Source organism: Miniopterus schreibersii (genome assembly GCF_964146895.1).
Source record: "Miniopterus schreibersii genome assembly, chromosome: 4".
In the NCBI taxonomy this organism is placed as follows: domain Eukaryota; kingdom Metazoa; phylum Chordata; class Mammalia; order Chiroptera; family Miniopteridae; genus Miniopterus; species Miniopterus schreibersii.
Window position 1 is genome coordinate 98486138 of NC_138105.1, and position 19450 is coordinate 98505587.

General features: G+C 53.0%; 1 long non-coding RNA gene across 1 annotated transcript; it reads left to right on the forward strand.

The window, feature by feature from the left end:
* Nucleotides 1–16515: 16515 nt before the first annotated feature.
* Nucleotides 16516–18917, forward strand: LOC308556517. Its single transcript, XR_013998714.1, has 3 exons — nt 16516–17587; nt 17688–17792; nt 18119–18917. It is a non-coding gene; the product is annotated as an uncharacterized lncRNA (long non-coding RNA).
* Nucleotides 18918–19450: the final 533 nt, after the last annotated feature.

Sequence of the window (19450 nt, forward strand, 5' to 3'; positions counted from 1 at the left end):
GATTAGGCTTTGTTTATCTCTGTGTCTCCAGCGCTTAGGAATAGCGCCTGGCACACTGCGAGTGCTCAGGAAGTGTTCGCTGCGGCCCCGGCCGGTGTGGCTGCTGGCGGGGCGTCATGCTCTGCGCCAAGAGGCCGCCGATCCTGCTGCTGGCCGGGCACGGGCCCTTGTTGGGGGCTCGGTCCCCGGCCGGAGGGGGAGCTCAGGAGGCAGCCGATCGATGCTCCGCTCTCACACGGATGTTTCTCTCTCTCTCTCCCTTCCTCTCTCTCTAAAAAATCAATAGCAATATATATATTTTTTAAAATATCTGCTGTAAAAAGTGTGTTGTTGTGTAGAGGGCCGTGTGCTTCGTGAAATATTGTTCCCAGGAGCCGGTGGCATGCTGAGCTAGAGTAAAACACTCCTAACTTCTTCTTTTTTTTAAAAAAAACCCTCACCCAAGGATATGTTTATTGATTTTAGAGAGGAAAGAGAAACATCAATGTGAGAGAAACTTCGATTGGCTTCCTCCCATACCCGCCCCTACCGGGGATCAAACCCACAACCCAGGTAGGTGCCCGGACGGGGAATCGAACCCACAGTCTTTTCGGTCTAACGGGGTGATGCCCCAACCGCCTGAGCCCCACGGCCGGGGCATGGCTCCTCGCTTCTTGATCCGGAAGGTGCGTTGATGGCCTAATTGGCTCCTAAAACTACAGCCAGGACTAGTATGTGGCCAATTTAATTACCCACTGGGAGTTTGTAAGTCCAGGAGAAAGAAGAGAAACAGGCCTCCCGGTTTTGACTGTGTCGTGGGGAGCTGGAGAATGGGGGTGACCTCGCCCAGAGAATGAAGACCTTAGAAGAGCATTCCTCCAGAAGGAGCCAGGAACAGAGACTAGGCCGGGAAGGGCTTGTCCACTGGACTAAGCCTCAGCTCTTCTCTACGTATCACTGCGACGAACATGCCTTCTGGAGCCCCCACCGCCATCCAAGCCACCTGGACACGCACACGATGGTGCACAGACATCGCCGGCGGAGTCTCGGAAGCACAAAGCCAAGCGGTGAGAGTGTCCGTTTGTCCCCAGCGTTGCTTACGGCCTGGTGGCTGTACCCCAGAGCGCAGCCCCGGGGGAATCTCTGGGTTGACCAAGAGTTGTTTCTCTGACCCTCCTATCCCCATGGGCCAATATTGATAACTAAGAGATGCAAAGGGCTGTTCGTCCGCTTAGCCCAAATTAAAAGTAACCCCCTGCTGGAGTTGGGTTGAGTCATCAACGGTCCTCGTAAGCACAGGCTTTTAGAAGGCCGTTTTGACAAGTCTGAAACGGAAATGGCTTTGTGAGGAGTCAGCACAACGGACCCGTCTTGCGATCAGCACCTGAGCTGCTGGGTCGGAAAAGAGCGATACTGCGACTCAGGTTCACCACACGCCTTACGGTGGGAAGAAAGGAGAAGTCGGCCGGGAAAGTAAGTGGCAGCATTGGGGGGGCGGGGGGGCTGCCGAGCGAAAGTTCACATCTCCTCTGTTACCCACGGAAGGACAAGAAGATACGGTTTAAGCGTGTCTGCGCCCGGCCGGCGGGGCTCAGCGGTTGAGGGTCAACCCATGAACCAGGAGGTCGCGGTTCGATTCCCGGTCAGGGCTCATGCCCGGGTTGCGGGCTCGGTCCCCAGTCGGGGGCGTGCAGGAGGCAGCCGGTCAGTGACTCTCATCACTGATGTTTCTGTCTCTCTCTCTCCCTCTCCCTTCCTCGCTTTCTCAAATCAATTTTAAAAATTGTAACTATAAAAAAAAAAAGAATTTCTGGCTGTGAAATAAGTACTTGGAGGTCACGTCAAGTAGTTTAATGATCTAAGAGCTCAGCTTGAGCTCTCTAATATAATGACAGTTTTAGTTTCTGACGGAACGCTCCAGTCCCTGAACAGGGCTGGTGGTAAGTGAGAAATTCACTGTGGAAATGGATCCTGTTTTTCATATCATTATCTCACCCATTGCTGAAGATAAATTATGTCATAAAAACCCCCATCACCGGAACATCCCTCTCTTTAGGGGTCTCGGCCCCTAGTAAACCAGCTCCCTTGGACGGGCCGTGTGGCTTCAGTACGTTGCCTGTTCCTCTAAGTTCCTGATTTCCCTAGAAACCCCTGATTCTGTCAGGCCCTCTGATGTCTTTAAGGAATTTTTAAAATCCAGCGTTTAGTTGTCTTCAGTGAGAGGATTGCTCCAAATAGCCTAGTTCCCTAATTCTAAGGAGCTCAAATTGTTCAAATTAGTCAGTTGTAAAAGAAGGGAGATAAATGGATGTAGCTGCATGTAAGGATGTGAGTCCTCCACCAAAATCTACCCAGAACCAAAAAAAAGGTGTAAGTTGGAAGGAGTCTTGGGTATCATTTAGAATAACTCCCAGGTTTCACAGCCAAAAATTCTGAGATGCAGAAAGACAAAGGGACTAGCCTAAAGTCACAGAGTCAATTTTGGTGCAGTTTGAACGAGGAACTTCTCATCTGACACGGCCCCCATCTGTCCTTGACCACTCCTCCCCCCGTCTCTCCCACAAGGGCATATCAAAGATCAATCGTGTTACCTTCTCTCTGTCTCATCTTTGGGCTGCAGTTGTTTCCCTTTAGGGTAATCTAAAATAAGCCCATAAGGTCACAGGAGAGAGAGAGGGGACAGGAGAATTGTTTGAAGAAATAATGGCCTAGATTTTTCCAAGGCTAGATGAAAACTGTAAACTCATAGATCCAAGAAGCTCAATGAACCCCAAGCACAATGAAGGAGAGAAATCACACATTAAGGAGAGAAATCTTAAAAGCACCCAGGACATCTTTCAATGACTGAAAGAAAATCTGTCCATCGAGAATTCTGTAACCCAACGAAAACATCTTTCAAAAACAAAAGCAAAATATAGATTTTTTTCAGACACACAAGAGCCAAAGTGATCACCTGTAGATCCACAGTATGAGAAATAGTAAAGGAAATCTGTAGGCATGAGAAAAGTTATACCTGGTGAAAGACGGATCTACATGCGGGAGGAGCCAACACCCGCATAGTGACATAGACCATGTGGTTGTCTGTGGAGAAACAGCCCGTGGAACCTGCACAAAGGCTCCTGGGGCCAACGAGTGAGTTTAAGGAGACGGCAGGATTCAAGGTTGATACGCACGCACCTGTGGTATTTTCTATGTGCCAGCAGCAATTAGAAAATGAAATTTGAAAATTCATGATAACATCAAAAATATGAAATGCTTAGAAACATATATATCAAAAGGTGTGCAAGATGCGCACTTGAAAGCGGTTGAGCGTCAACCTGGGATCCAGGAGGTCGCGGTTCGATTCCCGGGTTGCAGGCTCCTCGACCCCCAGCAGGGGGCGCGCAGGAGGCAGCCCATCAATGACTCACCATTGATGTTTCTCTCCCCTCTCTCTGAAATCAATAGAGATATATTTTTAAAAATAAAAAATAAATAAAATAAAGACTACAAAACACTGCTGAGAAGAGTGAAAAACACCTGAACGTAGGGAGAAATAGGCCGAGTGTGTGGACCCAAAGACTCACTGTTATTCATTCTCCCCAAAATGACCTACAGATTCAGCGGAATCTTTCTTTTTTAACCCCCACCCAAGAATATGCTTCTATTGATTTTAGAGAGAGGAAGGGGGTGGGAGGGAGGGAGGGACGGAGGGAGACATTGATGTGAGAGAGAAACATTGATCCGCTGCCTTTCATACCGGGGATCGAACCCAAAACCTAGGTATGTGCCCTGACTGGGAATCGAACCCAAGACCCCTTGGTGCACAGGACAGCGCTCTGACCACTGAGCCCACCGGCCAGGGCCAGCCGAAACACTTTTGGGGGGAGGGGGAAGAACAAAGTTGGAGGCCTTCCCTCCGAAGTTGGAGGATCTTATTTAGCTCTTATTTTAAAGCCACAGTAATTGGGATAATGTAATTTGAGCGTAATATTCAGCAGAGTGAGCAATGGAACAGAATAAAAGTCCAGAGAGAGACCCCCACATGTGTAGTCAGTTGATTTTTGACAAAGGTACAAAATTTAGTGGAGATAAGAAAGTCTTTAAAAAATATGTTTGATTCTCATGCTAAAAAAAAAGCTTTGATTCATACCCCACATCCTATTAAAAAATGTAATTCAAAATGAATCATAGATCTAAATATAAAGCCTAAAGCTGTGAAACTTCTAGAAGGAACAGGGGAGAGAATCTTTGTGAACTTGGGTTAAGGGAAGGTTTCTTAGCGATGACACCAACCGCACAATCCATATTTTAAGAGTAACACATTGGATTTCACAAAAACTAAGAACTTTTGCTCTTTGAAATACACTGGTAAAATAATTTTTTTTTCAAGCCATAGACTTGGAAAAAATATTTTCAAAGTGTAGATCTGACCAATCACTTGTATTCAGAATATATAAAGAAGTCCTAAAGAATTAATCATAAGAAAACAAGCAACTATGGTGATAGGAGAAGACAGGACTTTGGGTGGTAGACACACAGGGCAGCAGACAGGTCTTGTAACATAGAAACCCACGCTGAAACCTCTATGTTCATATTAACCACTGTCACCCTGATACATTTAATAAAGTTAAAAAATAAAATAATAAAAATTTTAAAAAGAAAGAAAATATCTGTATATAATTTTTATAAATAGGTGGATTTTCATGATAATGAATAAAATAGTTAAATACTTTCTGTTAAAAAACACACCAAAAAAACACATTGCCGGGCCAGGAGTGGCTCAGTGGCTGAGCATCGACCTAGGATCCAGGCGATCGGGGTTCGATTCCCGGTCAGGGCACATGCCTGGGTTGCAGGCTCGATCCCCAGTCGGGGGCCCACAGGAGGCAGCCGATCAATGACTCTCATCATAGATGTTTCTCTCTCTCCCTCTCCCTTCCTCTCTCTGAAAGCAATAAAGATATGTAAAAAAAAAATTTTTTTTAAAGAAAAATTTTAAAACCCCACATTAATAAATGGCAAAAGACTTAAACAGATGCTTCACCAAAGACCATATCCAGATGGCTAACAAGCCCCTGAAAAGATGTACAACATTATTAGTCACTGAGGAAATGCAAATTTAAACCACGAGATACCGTTACCGACCAGAACGTCTAAAATCAAAAACACCGACCACACTGAGCGCTGGCTGGGAGGAGCGGTCACCGCTGCTGTAGGGGACGGAAATGGCACGGCCACTGGGGGAAAGGCTGACAGTTTCTTAAACGTTGGACGTACGCCTCACCTGGGATCCAGCCTTTCTACTCCAAGGTCTTTGCCAAAGAGAAATTAAAACTGTGTTTGTACGAGGGCCTGCTTAGCAGCTTTATCTCTAGGAGCTGGAAAAGGGAAATGATCCAAATACTCATGGCTAAGTAGACGGATCCATCAATTGTGGTTAAATACTCAGCAATAAGATGGAATGAATGATCGATGCGTGTGACAATAGGGGTGAAAATCAAAGTAATGACACTGAGTAAACGGGGCCAGGAAACGAAGAGGAACGCTCGTGATTCCATTTGCGTGAAATCCCGCAGAACGCAGGATTTCAGCAGATCGGCAGGGGGCCCGGGGCTGCAGAGGGGCTGCGGGGGGATCGCAGAGGGCTCGAGGGACACGGGGGGTGATGGGTGGGTTCGCTCTCTCAATCGGGGGGGTGATGTCATGGCTGCATATATATATGTAAACTTACCAAGTTGTACACTTCAAATATGTGAAGTTTACTTCATGTCAATTGTACCTCAATAAAGCTGAATAAAAAATAGGGAAAAAAAGCAGCCCTGGCTGGCAGGCTCAGTGGTTAGAGCATCAGCCTGCGCACCAAAGGGTTTCGGGTGCATTCCCCAGCCACATGCGGAGGCCACCAATCTACGTGTCTCTCTCACATCGATGCTTCTCTCTCTCTCTCTCTCCCCCCTCCCCCTCCCTCCCACACTCCCTAAAATAAATAAATAGGAAAAATATCCTCCAGTGAGGATTAATGAAAGAAAGAAAAACATCTCCCAGGGAGCATGTGTACATGTGATGTCACAGGAACAAGTGACTGCACCCATGCATGCGTGTGCATGAGATCACGCTTGTGTACGTAGGGGAATGTGTACCTCGAAATCACGCGAGCCTGTGGCCTAACTGTGCCTGTGGGTTAACCGACGTACCCGAGAAGCCATAAACGCGCATCGGCCACAGCGTATCACATGCCGTGACATTTGTAACGGCCAGGCGTGGAAATTAATGCGACTGGAACAGAGAAAAGCCCCGGGATAAATGGTCACCCACTGAGGGTTCATTCCCCCCCCCCAACCCTTAGCCCGGGCTCCTGACCTGCACAGCCCATCCCCGCTGCGAGCCGCCCCGTCTAAAGCCTCCGCTCCGCACACACCATTTGTTCTGGGACTTTGCAGGTTAAGCCAAGAGGGTTTCTCTGAAACAAAACACCTTCAATAAAGCCGCAAAGAAGAAAACAGCACCTCTTAGAGAAAGAAGCACGTTGGGGGAAAATGTAGACTTTTTTTTAAAAAATTATTCTTTGTTTTCTGCAAGACGCCAAGGCCGGGATCCGAATTAGTGCAGATGCACAAGGAAGGAGAATATGAGCAATTCTCAGCTATTTATTTGGACCTTGACTGATTCTTTTCAAGGTTAAGCAAAACCCATCCTTAGAGAAGGTTCTGGACATAATATAGAATAAACCAGTTACATCAACTTGAAAAAGTGATACAGTCTTACAACATTTAACCTCCCTCCCTCCCTCCCCCTGGGCCCCTCTCCCCCCTTCCCCGACCCCCAGCACAGTAAATCTGTAAGGAGCACCCCCTGCGCCTCCCGTCAGTAAGATGAAGCAGCGCTGCTCCGAGGCCCCCCGAGAGCGCACGGGCCTGGAAGCGCCGAGATATACGGCTCAGCGCATCGCCGCGGCTCCGCCGAGGCCCACACTGGGCTGTATTTTAAGACATTACTAAAAGCTTCTGTGATATTGTGCTAAGGAATGTCAGAAAGTTAAAGAATTTTTTAAAGTTGGTAAAGCGTCCTGTTTTTTTAAGATCCGAGTGGCATGGAAGAGCTGGTTTAACTGGTTTTAAAAAGGTATGGAAATCACAGCTGCGTAAGTGAGCCCGACCCCTCCTGTGGATGAGCGTCACCTGGGGGCTTCATTGGTCCCAGGCTGGGGCAGCAGGCGCCCCTGCCGGTGCTGATGTTCCCAAGCACCCCAGGTAAGTTTAATTCACAGCCGGGAGGAGAGCTGGTCACTCTCGGGGCTCCAAACATCAGGGAGAAAGTTCAGGTACTTGCATATCTGGGTCTTGCCGGCTTCGTGCAGGCCCAGCCTAAATCTGAGACAACGTCTGGGAGTTGGGCCTATTTCTTCCCCCAAATCCCAGGCTCCCCCAACCCCTGGGTGGATCACAAAAAAAGGTCACTGCACAAATTTTTTTAAAATGTGAGTCTGTGCAAAGCAAATACATTCTCAACAAATTTTTTTAAAATCAAAGTAATATTGTGTAATAATTCAAATAATAGGTGACAGGCGATGTTAGCAGTCGGGAGCATGTGCTTCCGCACCAGGCGTAAAAATGCACCTACAGCCCTGGCTGGTGCTGCTCAGCGGTTGGAGCGTCGGCCCGCACACCACACGGCCTCTGGTTCGATTCTCCATCAAGGGCACGAACCTGGGTTGCAGGTTCAATCCCCGGCCCTGGTTGGGGTGCATGCGGGAGGCAACCGATCCATGTGTCTCTCTCACATCGATGTTTCTCCCTCTCGCTCTCTCTCTTTCTCTCCCCTCCCTCCCTCCCTCCCTCCCTTCCACGCTCCCTAAAAATCAATGGAAAAAATATTCCCAGGTAAGGATTAGCAAAAAACAAAAACAAAAAACAAAGAAAGCCAGAGCCAGTGGGGGTGTGGTGTAGAGTTTAAGAATTCAGGCTTCAGGTTAAACACACCTGTGGCCCGTGGCTTCATCGCCACGGGTCTTATAACCCGGGACCAATGGCCAGAGCACCGAGATTTCAGGCCTTTCCGTGGGAGATGGAACGAATCATCTCCTCCGGGCGGGCTGCCGTGAAGACGAGATGAAATGCCGCCCGCCTGCCGAGTGGAGCGCACGGGGCCGGTGCGGAGCCGTCCTCGCTGGTCATCGGCGGCGGCACTCGTCCTAGCCCCAAGGTCAGTGGTAGCAATAGAAACAAAGAGGCCCCACACTGTGACATCATCGATCAATTTGGTGGCTCGCAGATGTCAAAGGCCTATATCTGTTCTTTCATCTGCCCTGATACAAACACTGTCCCCAAAAAAATCCCTATTTTTTTTTTTTTCCGCTCGTCCGTACCGAGATGGATTTTTCACGCTGCTCGTGTTCTGCTGGGACAGGCCTGCCAGCCCCGTCTCCCGCCTGCACGCGCCTCTGAACGCTGCTCACGGGCCTGAGCCCTCCCTTCTCGCATCGGCGCTCGTGGTTAACACCACGCGTGCGGGATGCGGGGAAGATTTCAGCCCACATCCTACAGGTGCGATTTCTAGAACAGTCCTGTCTCTTAGAGAGGGGCTGTGGGCTTCCGAGGGGATCCCGTCCGCTCAGGGCAGTTCTCGATGTGGGAGACGGTGTCCTTCGCGCTCGGCCGCACTGTAAACCCGAGCAGGGCGCCTGCTTAGTGTTGCGGAAGCGACTCAGATGCGTCTGTCACCAGGAGGTAACCGGACACTTCAAACGACAGTGAGCACCTCGGGGCCTGTGGTTTCCTCTCAGCTTAGCAACCGGTCCCCCGGCACCAGAAGGGAGGGGCCGCGTCTCAGCCGGACCTCAGGCACCTTCCCGGACAGCCGGTCGTGGCTGCTGTCCTCCGACGGGGGTCATTCAGGGCCTGAGAGGCTGGGACGGGCCACACGCGAGAGATGACGCCCCTGCTCTCTTAGCGGGTCTCCACATCCTTACTCCGCGGAGGGAGCGGAAATGCTGCTCCTGGGGTCTGTGCACGGGGTTTCCACCTCAGCTTGGCACCCCACCACCCACACACCCCTCTCATCCCCACCAGGCACCCCCGGTCTCAGGGGTTACTGTCCAAAGGCACAGACACGGCGTGAACTGCTGAGAGGAACACACACACACGCACACGCACACACACACACGCACACACATGCACACATGCACAGATGCACACACACACGCACATGCACACATACACGCACACACACGCACACGCACACGCACACACTTTGGGCTCGGACAGCTCCTTAGAACACATGCAGAATATTCTCAGGTGCTCTGCTGTTCATACGCATAACCCCCCGCGTGGGGAGTGCGCCCGTGTCCTGCCTCACAGGCGAGGAGGCCACAGAGACCGCCGCTGGCCGCCGGCCACCGTGGTGTGAATAGTTTGGGAGCCACATTTCTTGACTAGAAATGACGTATCTTTTCCATGACGCCCCGCTGCTCCTTCTAAAATAATAATAATAACAAATATTTATTAAGCACTTACTGTGCGCCAGGGGTAGTTCTAAGTACTTCGGTTGAGTTATCTGATCCCTATAACGATCCAGTTTCGCAGAGGGGGACACTGGGGAGCAGGGGAACAAGTTTTCATTCTACAAAACGACAGGTGACTATCGAGAGACGTTGCCACGTTCAGAAGGGGCTCAGCGCTCTCCGAGGCTCCACTGGGGTTCCTTTCTTTTTCACAAGGTCAAGGTCCTTTCCCAAGTCACTGTGTCCTTTCAGGACCTGTTAGGAAACACCCATTAGGCGCCTACTCTGGATGCCACCCAGGCTGTGTGGGCCCTGCTGGGGAGAAGGGTGAGCCCTCCGTTAGGGGCCCCCACCTTGTTGGAGAGGCGAGGCGGCGAGGTGGCTCTCCGCGCTTCCCAAGGTGACGGATACGCCCATTTTTCCCTCTGCGACTTCTTGGAAGTGGAGCCCACATATCTGCTTCCTACCGTGTCCAGTCTCCCTGTGTCCTGTGTCCACGTCATGCGGGCCCCCAGGGACCTCCAGTTCCAGGGTTGGCCCCGCGCGTCCCTGCGCTCACACCCTGCGGTTCTTCAGAGCCCTCCACCCTGGGCCCTCTGCCCTCAGACGGGGCCCTGACTTGCTGGGCTCTTCCTGCAGGAGCCCCTTCAGCCCCTTGGCCTAGTCGTTGGCCTTTCAGGTGCCCCCAGGCCCCCGGCTTTCCCACGAGGCCCCGGGGCAGAGCGGCGCCGAGCCCTTCCGTAGAGGTCAGTGTCCGACCCCCTTCTGCTGGGGGACTTCGCCTTCCTCGGGGGCTTGGTGCTCGGTGGAAACCGCTGTCCCTTTTGTTCCGAGGGAATCTGCGCGGACACCTAGTCCCGTTGCTTCTCTGAGCTTGTGTGACCCAAATGCCGTTCGCGTCTGTGTTTTATATCCACGTTTCCTTCTGTTAAATGCTCCAACCTGCGCACACACTCACACGCACACGCACATCTAGGCAGGACAGCGATCCAGCGATCGGATTTGCATTTTGGAAAGGTCACTGCTGTGCGGAGGGAGGTGACGAGCCGCCTGCGGGAACAAATGAAGGTGGTGCCCTGTGTGCACCCGGGGAAGGGGGGGCCCGGCCGTCCCCCAGCTGCTTGGGAGGCGGCCATCCTGGGCCCTCAGAGGAGTCCCTGCCTGGGAGCTACGACAAAACCCTCAGATACCTAAGGAGGTGCATTCATTTGAATCGCTCGTGGTGAACTTGCTCCACTTTTTTTTTTTGGAAAGTTTTTCATTTACAAGGAAACGTTCTCAGTGGCTGGAGGAAGATGCCTCCTGCGGCTCGCAGTCATTTTGCATGGGAAGCATTTACTCAGGCAATTTCCTTCCCTAAGAGGCTGCAGGGCGGTCAGTGCCCAGCCCCCTGCAGAACAAGCTGCTGATTCCTGCCCTGGCCGACGGAGGGTTTGCCCTCAGCTTTCCCGCTCGCTCTCGGGCTTGTTTCCCTGGCTGGGCCCGGCCATTCCCCTCCCTGCGATTGTCCTCGCTGTGCCATGGGAAGCACAGAATAAGCTTGTTTCCGTTTATTACCTGTGAGTTAGGCTTGTGGGCAACATTTTAATTTTGCCCGTGGGTCCGAGACCATACCCGATACTAACCCCGATACACCTCCACCCGGCGATGAGCAATGCTTAGCGGGCGCCTGCCCTGCGCCAGGCGTGGGCCCAGGGCTCCGGGTCAGCTCGCTTTATTCCCTATTCCCACCCCAACCAGGAAGCTCAGGGGTTGAGACACCTGGCAGGACACGAGGTAGACAAATCGGGAAGCTCCACCTCTGGGTGACGACAAATGGAGAAACTGAGCCACCGAGGCCGTCTCACCTGTACATGAGCCCTTCCCACAGTGGGCAACTCGGGCCCCCCAGGGAGCCCCGGGAAGGTGGGGCTCAGTGTCGGCACGTCTGTAGGTTGGGGACTTGGAAGTCCAGAGTAACCATTGCCTTCCCCCAACAAGTAATAAGGCTGGCTTTGCGAGATCATCCTCCACAGGTGGACACTTCGGTTACCTGGGGTCTAGTCCTGTCCCAGTGACTTTCCCCCTGGAACCCAGGCTCTCCACCTATAAAATATGAGGGCACAGAGCAGAACAGGAATTTTGTATCGGTGGCCGGAGGGACGCTCGGCACCCACCAATGTGTTCCGTTTCGGCTGCAGGCTTTGTTTTGTTCCTTTGTTAGGGGCAGAGGGCTTGCATTAAATCTGAACCCCTTTAAGACGGGCAGTTCAGGCACTGGCCCCACGACCCCTTATGGTCTTCACTGGGTCGCATTCACATATCTATGTACTCACCTGGTCCCTACAGGCCTTTGAGATGGCAAATTTGGGGTTAAATTCTCTCTGGGACCCATGCACATCCGTTGGCTTTATTTCCCCCTGGGATGCCTGAACCAAGGAGATACAAGACCCCTGGAGGGCAGAGTAAAGGAGTGATTTGCTGGCCCTGCACTTTCCCAGTGTCCCGGGATCCCGACACCCGGCTGGCCTTGCCCAGCACTGCCCGCTGCCGCCCAGAGCCCAGGGGAGCGGCGCTGGGAAGGTGGAGGGGGCGCAATGCTCCGCTGTTAGTCCCAGAGGCCGGCGGCCGGCAGGCCCACCGTGGGGAGGGAACAGCCTCAGCAGAACAAGCTCCAGCAGCACCGCGGCACAGTTCCCTACACCCCGGAGCTGGGCGCTGCCTGCGGGCTGCAAACCAGCGAGGCCGGAGCCCATGCCACCGGGTGCGCGTCGGCCTTGACTGCGCCGGTGTCAACCTCGACGCGTCCGACCTTGACACATCCAGCTCCCGCTCTCCTTTGCTGTCTGTGGTTGTCATAGTTACGCGGCATCGTCGCCTGATTCAAACTCACTTCTGACTGGGGACGGGAAGCCCGTTGCCAATTGCAAGCCAGTCGAGGCCACCCCGAGATTGCATTTCCAACACCAGTTTCGCCCCCAAGTTCCTGGAGAGTAGGAGGGGCCCCGAGCCTCCCTCGTGTGTGTGAAGGACCCTTCTCCCTTCCTCCTGGTCCCTTCTCGCTTGCTTAGTCCATCCCCCAGCTCAGTGACTCAGATCATCAGAGCTGCTATTATCACTCATGCGAGGTGACATTTGAAAACACCCAGGCGTCAGGTGGACCGAGATAATGTCAGGGACGCTCAACGGGGTTCCTCTCGGGCCCTAATGAGAAGCACAAAGGAGCAAATTAGGGAGACTTTCTAGAGAACCTTCTGGTGAACGCGGGGAGGGAGGGAAACCCCCACGGAATCCATCGGTAATAAGGGCCTTTCTGAGGGGACCCAGCCTTATCCGGCTGCTCTCAAGTCCAGGCTGAGTTCTGTTCTCTCTGGGTGGATCTCTCTCTGTGGGCTCAGGGGAAACATTTCGAGCCCGAGAGAGAATTAGATCAGCAGACGACAGCGCACACTGTGCCCCTGGCGGGAGCCCTCCCGCACATTTCCCCCCCCCGTTGCCTTGGCTCTCAGCTGGAACACCCTGTCTGCATGGCGTTAAGCTGATTTTTAAAAAATAAATGACATACAGCGTGTCCAAAGAAATGTATACACACAATGTCTGTAGATTCTATTGCATTTTGAAAATGAAATGTATTTTAACAAACACTGCCTTTTCAATTATTCAAAGTGTGTGTACATTTTGGGGGGGACGCCCTGAATTTTTACATCACTGTGACATAAAATACTTAAGAGGCCAGAGGTCCTTGTTACGCGGCTTTTCTCTTCTTGTCAACCTGCTGCGCTGAGCACTAGGCGTACACGTGCCTCGTAGGCCGTGGTGGACGTAAGCGAGTGTATGAAATATTTATTAAGGCTTCTACACCTAGTAGGAGCCCTACTGTAATAGCTTTTTCCAATCCAAGCTTTGCAGGCTAGACTTCATTTGCTTAATTTATCCCCAATAACCCGAAAAATCGTGAAATATTTTGTCAGTACCGTAGGTCACCGTGAGATACACCTGGCTGGACGCTTCTTTTCCGCAGCGCGGCTCCTACGCGGTGTCAAGTGAAGCCGGCAGAATCCTTCCACGAGTTTCAAGTGCGCTTCTCCTGGGTTCTCCAGCAGCGTTCGCCTGGTCCCTCGGAGTCCTCACGGCCTCAGACGGAGCTCAGAATCAGTACGGAGCACCGCAAAGCAAGAGAATCGCAGTCCAGCCAGCCGTGGGACGCGGACACCCGCTCCCACCCATCCGCGTGCGACCGGCCCTCCGTGGCCTGTGAGCGCCACGCGAGGAAGCAGACCCCGCCGTCCGGGGGCCTCTAGGCAGCTGCTCTCCGCAGAGACCTGGGGAGCACCTGCCGAAAACACCCGGCGCTGGAAAATAAGATGAGTGGCGACGGAGGGAGGCGGCAAGTCTCCCATGGGTTTGGCATTTCCCATATTCAACGGAAGTCCTCGCTCACTCACTTGCTGATTCATTCACTCAGCCCATTTGGATGGAGCACCCACTATGTGCAGGGCACCATGCTAGGGGGGCAAGTGATCTCTGACAGGCTGTTGAAATGACTCCCTACTATGGGGGAGGTGTGATTGCTGTGAGGACCCATCCCACTGATTTACGACTCGTGAACCTGGTGTATAAAGGTCCTTAACCCAGTTTGCCCAGGCGTCCCACAGACTTTAGGTGAGAGCAGATATGTGAGCCAACAGGTAAAATCTCACCTGGACCAAAAATACCCGTGATTCACACTCCTCCTCAAAAATCTCAGCATTCCAGAAGGAAATGGTCGTTCACAGAATGGGGTCCCCCCACCCACCCACATTCATATGTCGAAGCCCTAACTCCCAATGGGATTTTACTTGGAGATTGGGGCGTTCTTCCCGTTGGCTGCAGCCCCTGGAACGGGCCAGGTCCTCGGAGCAGCCGGATCACACCAGGCCCCTGGAATCTTGGCCTGCTCCCCCAGCCTCGCTGGAAGGGGCCTGGACTAGGGTGCAGGGTTCCCAGGCCCATGTCTTGCCATTGCCTGGCCCTTCTGAGCATTCACACCCTCCCAGGGCAGCTGGGCCCCTGTGACATGCAGGCTTGACTTTCCAGCCTCGTGTCTCCCGTGTTCTCAGCGGTGTCCTGGGCTCCGGCCATATAGTTCGGCTCGGCCTTGCTGTTCCCCAAACATCCTGTACACTCACTCCCCACCCCGCCATTCTCTCTGTCTGCAATGCCCGCCCCCCCCCCATCTTTGCTTAACAAAATTCTTCCCATCCTCCAAAGCCCATCTCAATGCTGCATCCCCCACAAAGCTTTTGTGATCCCGTTAATGCAGTGGTCACCCACTGTGATGGGGGGGACCAGGATCTCCCAGGGAATGTTATCATAATCACACCCCACCCTCCAATCCCCCTCACGACGACCCTGCCTCTGGACATGATGAGAAGTGGTGTCATGTGATACCCCCCGAATCGAGAGCCGTTACGCTGGTAAGATTGTTCCATCCCACTGATGTTACCTGGAGTCACAGAGACTTGTGAGCTTAGCTCTTAGGAGTTTCTTCTGGCTGCTGGGGCGCGTGGCTGAAGAAAGGCTAGTTGGCTGGCAGGCCACAAAGGGGCCCCATGGACATGGCCTCAGGGCCTTCACCGTGGTGCAGTGGTCAGCCACACAGCGGAGCCCCACACGGTGGACCTTGCCGGGATCTCAGAGAGGATCAGCCTCAGGCTTGTCTCCTCTTAACCTCTCACAAGAGACTGGCATGTGGAGCCAACATGATCATTTATGAGGAGACATCAAACTATGAAATAATATTAACAGGCCCAACCAGCTCCTTCTCCCCCTCTGCACAGGCGCACTGTACGGGAAGCCAAGTTATGAGGCGGCTTAGAGAGCCAGGGACCCGAGCGGAAGGGAGCGATTCGAGCACTTCTGTGATTGGACAGTTTGCCTGCATCGGGTCCTGTGTATCGGTCAGGTTTCTGCCACGATGCTGCTGCGTAACAACCTGACATCTCCTTGGCCTAACACAACAGCTTTCATTTTCCATCCACAATTTTGCAGGTTGGGGTTCAGGTCAGCTTCACATGTGTCTCATTCTCGGACTGAAAGGGTTCCTAGGGCAAACTCTTCATGGCAAATGGCAGAAGAGGCAGGCAGACCTTGCCAGCCTGCTCAGAGCCCCTGCTCATGTCATGCCCCCTGACGTTCCTCTGGCTGAAGCAAACTCAGGCCAAAGACCATGAGGTGGGGAATGGACTCGCCCTGGAGGAGGGGCTGGGGAGCCACAGCAAGGACAGGGGAGGAAGGAAGAATTGTGTACAAATTAGGCAACCTGCCACCCACAGGTAGCCTGGGAATTGTCTCTGTGCCAGGAGGATGTCTCAGTCATGGGGACGCCAAGGTGCCAAGTCTCCAGGCATTGCTGGGACAGGTGGGGGACAGGGTCCTCTTCAGTGACTTCCTTTCAACACAATCTTTCTTTATATAAGTTACGCATTAAATCCAATTACAGTCCTGCTGACTGAGGGCTCTCTCCTAAGGTGACTTTGCCTACTTGGCTCTGAGACAGGAGGTCTCGAGTCCATAATTCAACTCTGCAAGGTGAGTCTTCTCTTCCTTTCCTCCCTTTCCTTTGGGGTGCCTGGCTACTGCCTCCAGCTAGCTCCCCAACGAGAAGACCACTCCTCCGGGGCAGGGCCCGTGTGTCATCCATCTTAGAGTTTGCTCTGGTCTGAATGTTTGTGTCCCCCCTCTTCAAATTCATACCTTGAAACCCTAACCCCCAAAGGTGATAGTATTTGGAGGTCTTGATCCCCAGGGTGTCTGCAGTGCCGAGAACGGTGCTTGTCACAGAGAGAACTGTAACAAATAACTGTGAGTGAGTGAATGAATGAATGAATGAATGAATGAATTCTTGCTCAGTTCCTCCCACTGTCAGCTGGCAGTGACTCCCCCACTCTTTGCCCCCCAGCTTGATAGCCTTAGAATTTTCAAGGGCGTCCCCTATGTCATTGTCCCTGCCAAACAGGCCCTTTTCGTGGGGGACAGAACAGAGCGTTCCCTTCCCAGCACTTTTCCCCCTTGATTTTCCCACTTGCCTCCCTCAGGCTCAACAATGGCTGATTCAAGGCCGTGAGTCATGCTGGCTCTGAGTGTGAATTAATGGGGGCTGCTGGACGGACGTCACCAGGATCACACCCACTGATCACACCCACTGATGAGGTGCTGCTCCGTTTGCGTAGAGAGCAACAAAGAAACCGTCCCCCGCCTCCCTCGGGCCAGCGTTCCAGCCCAGCCCCCCGCCCCGGGTGACCGCGGCGCTGAGCCCCCCTCCGCCTGGGGCTCCGGGACTCCCGCCCTCGGCCCTCAGCTCGGAGCCGGCCCTGAGCAGCCGGCCACCGGGCCGTCGTGTCCTGTTCCCTTGGCAGAGAGCGTTTCTGGGAGCAGGCACTGTGCCTGTTCCCCCAGAGCCATTCAGAAGCGAACACTTGAATCTCCACGACCTGTTCTGTTCAGCTCTCACTCATTTGTGGGTCTTTTTGCTCCCAATTCAATAAGTGAGAAAAAGGTGCCCTCCCATCTCCGACACACAAGCAGGACGGGGGAGGAGAGGGGGAGGGGAGACCCAGCCGCCAGCCCGCTTCCTTCCTCCCCTGGTTTCTGAGGTTAGCCGGCGTCCATCGGCTCGGCCGGGGCCTTTTTTAACAGCATCTTCGTCTCGGGGCATTTCCTGATAACAGGAGATCAGGTAGAAATGAGACCAGCCTTCACCTCCTCGCTGCTGCTCCAGCAAGACTGCCAAGGAGGCCACCTCGGGGGCCAGGCGTGAGCGGAGCCGCCTGGGTCCCGCCGTCAAGCAGCGCGTGGTCCGAGGCTGTGAGCGGGAGTAACCGCCCCAGGTGGGAGCACGTGGCCGAGCCGAGAGGAAGCAGGGGATTCCTTTGCGTTTAGTCTCCCTATTTCAGGAAGGTAGAGAATCCTAGTTCAGGTCAAGAATGGCTGGCGGGGCACCCTCCGGCCTCCAGTGATTGGGACGGGGGGCGGGGGACAGGGGGACGGAGGGAGAACACGGCGTTGGGGGAGCAGAAGGGCTCTCTGCTGCTGTTGGGCTCTCCCTGCTCCTTTCTGTGTCAAGGTGCCCTTGACATGGCAGAGTGGACAGCAGTCCGGATCAATGTCGTGAGTACGAGCATTTTATAGCTTCCGACTTCACATCTGTTACCTTAGTTAATCCTCACCACCTCTCGATGTAGGTGCCAACGCTGTGCCCATTTTACAGGTGAGAAAACTGAGGCCCACTGAGGTGAAAGGATCTGCCCAAGGCGAACCAGCCAGTGAGCAGTGGAGCCGAGGCCCCGCTTCGTCGCGGGCCAGCCTATCCCAGGTGGGTCGTTTCCATTGTGCCCCCAGGGCAGAAGGAGGAGGGAAGGTGATGCTGTGACTGTGAGCCTGTGGCCACCCATCCACCGCCCTGTGGGGGAGGAGCCCCCTGGCTGAGACCTGAGGGACACACCCCACCGATGCTGATCTGGGAGCAGCAGGCTGTGGCTGCTGTGACAAGGGACGCTTGGGAGGCAAGGCATGGGCTGGTCGGGGCGGGGAGGGAACCCCTGGGCTGCGCGAAGTCGCCTTCGGGCTGCCTGGCCTGCCGAGGGCTCCCCTGATTGCTCTGCTCGGGCAGCTCATTAACGGCTCATTAATCCCCGTTAGCTCCCCTGCCTGGGAACTGTCCCCACCTCCTGCCACAGTGGCCCTCCCTCCTCCCGGCCGGAAGCTTGTCCTTATTTGTACATTAACCCGCATCCTGCCATCACCTCGGCAATCAGGGGCGACCACTTGGAAACCTCACGCTGCGTGAAGTTCGAACATTTTTAAAAATCGCTTCTCCACCACCGGCGCCTGTAAAGGGATCAGAACGACGGGCCCTTCCCCTCTCTCCTCAGCTGCGTCCTCAGCTGCCTTTGTTGGGGGCTTGTTTTGTTTCTGTCGAGCATCTTGTCTAACACGGAGCCGGGGTTTGAATTCGGGGAAAAGAAGTTGGACAGAAATAAAGAGACCTAGGCTCCTTTTGTTCTATGCAGACAGATGCTGAGACGTTTCCAGGGCCCGTGAAAGGAAAGTCTGTCTGTCACAAAGCCCACAAAGCAATTCCTTATCCGACTATTTTTCTATGATAATTGTTGCAGCATCCGCCCCTCACAGGAACTATAGCTTAGCGTCAGAAACAGTTGTGGCCCCAATGGCCTAATGACACGGGGATGGCAGCCTTTGTGGAGAAAATGAGCACAGACTTTTTTTTTTAACCAATTTATTGGAGTGATATTGGTTAATAAAATTATATAGGTTTCAGATATACAAGTCTACGGTACATCACCTGTATATTGTATTGTGTGTTCACCACCCCAAGTCAAGTCTCCTTCCATCACCATTTATCTCCCCTTTACCTTCTTCCTTCTCCCACCCCCTCCCTCTGGCCATCTAATGAACAAAATAAACCAGCACAGACTTTTTTCTTTTTTTATTTCAGAGAGAGGAAGGGAGAGGGAGAGAGAAGGAGAGAAACATCAATGATGAGAGTCATTGATCGGCTGCCTCCTGCACACCCCCTGCTGGGGATCAAGCCTGAAACCTGGGCATGTGTCCTGATCGGGAATCGAACTGTGATCTCCTGGCTCATAGGTAGACACTCAACCACTGAGCCACACCAGCCAGGCCTAGCACAGACTTTTAAATGTGGATCAGAAATGTCTCAAAGCCAAGGCCAGTCGCTATGAACCAAAGGTTCCCCAACACAGCACATTTTTCTTTTGTTTTGCTTTTTCTGAAATTAGCTAACCTAAATACACACACATGTGCACACACACGTTTAAATAGGAGCTCAGACCACCCACCCCTATCAGTTAGTGGTTCCTCTGGAACCCAGGATCTAAGAACTGTGACATTCTTGATGCCAGGGTGACCTCCAAACATCACTGAGTTAGCTGATGGTATTTAAAGGCGATTGGCACACCTTGGGTTCCTCTCTGGACTGAACTTGTCCAT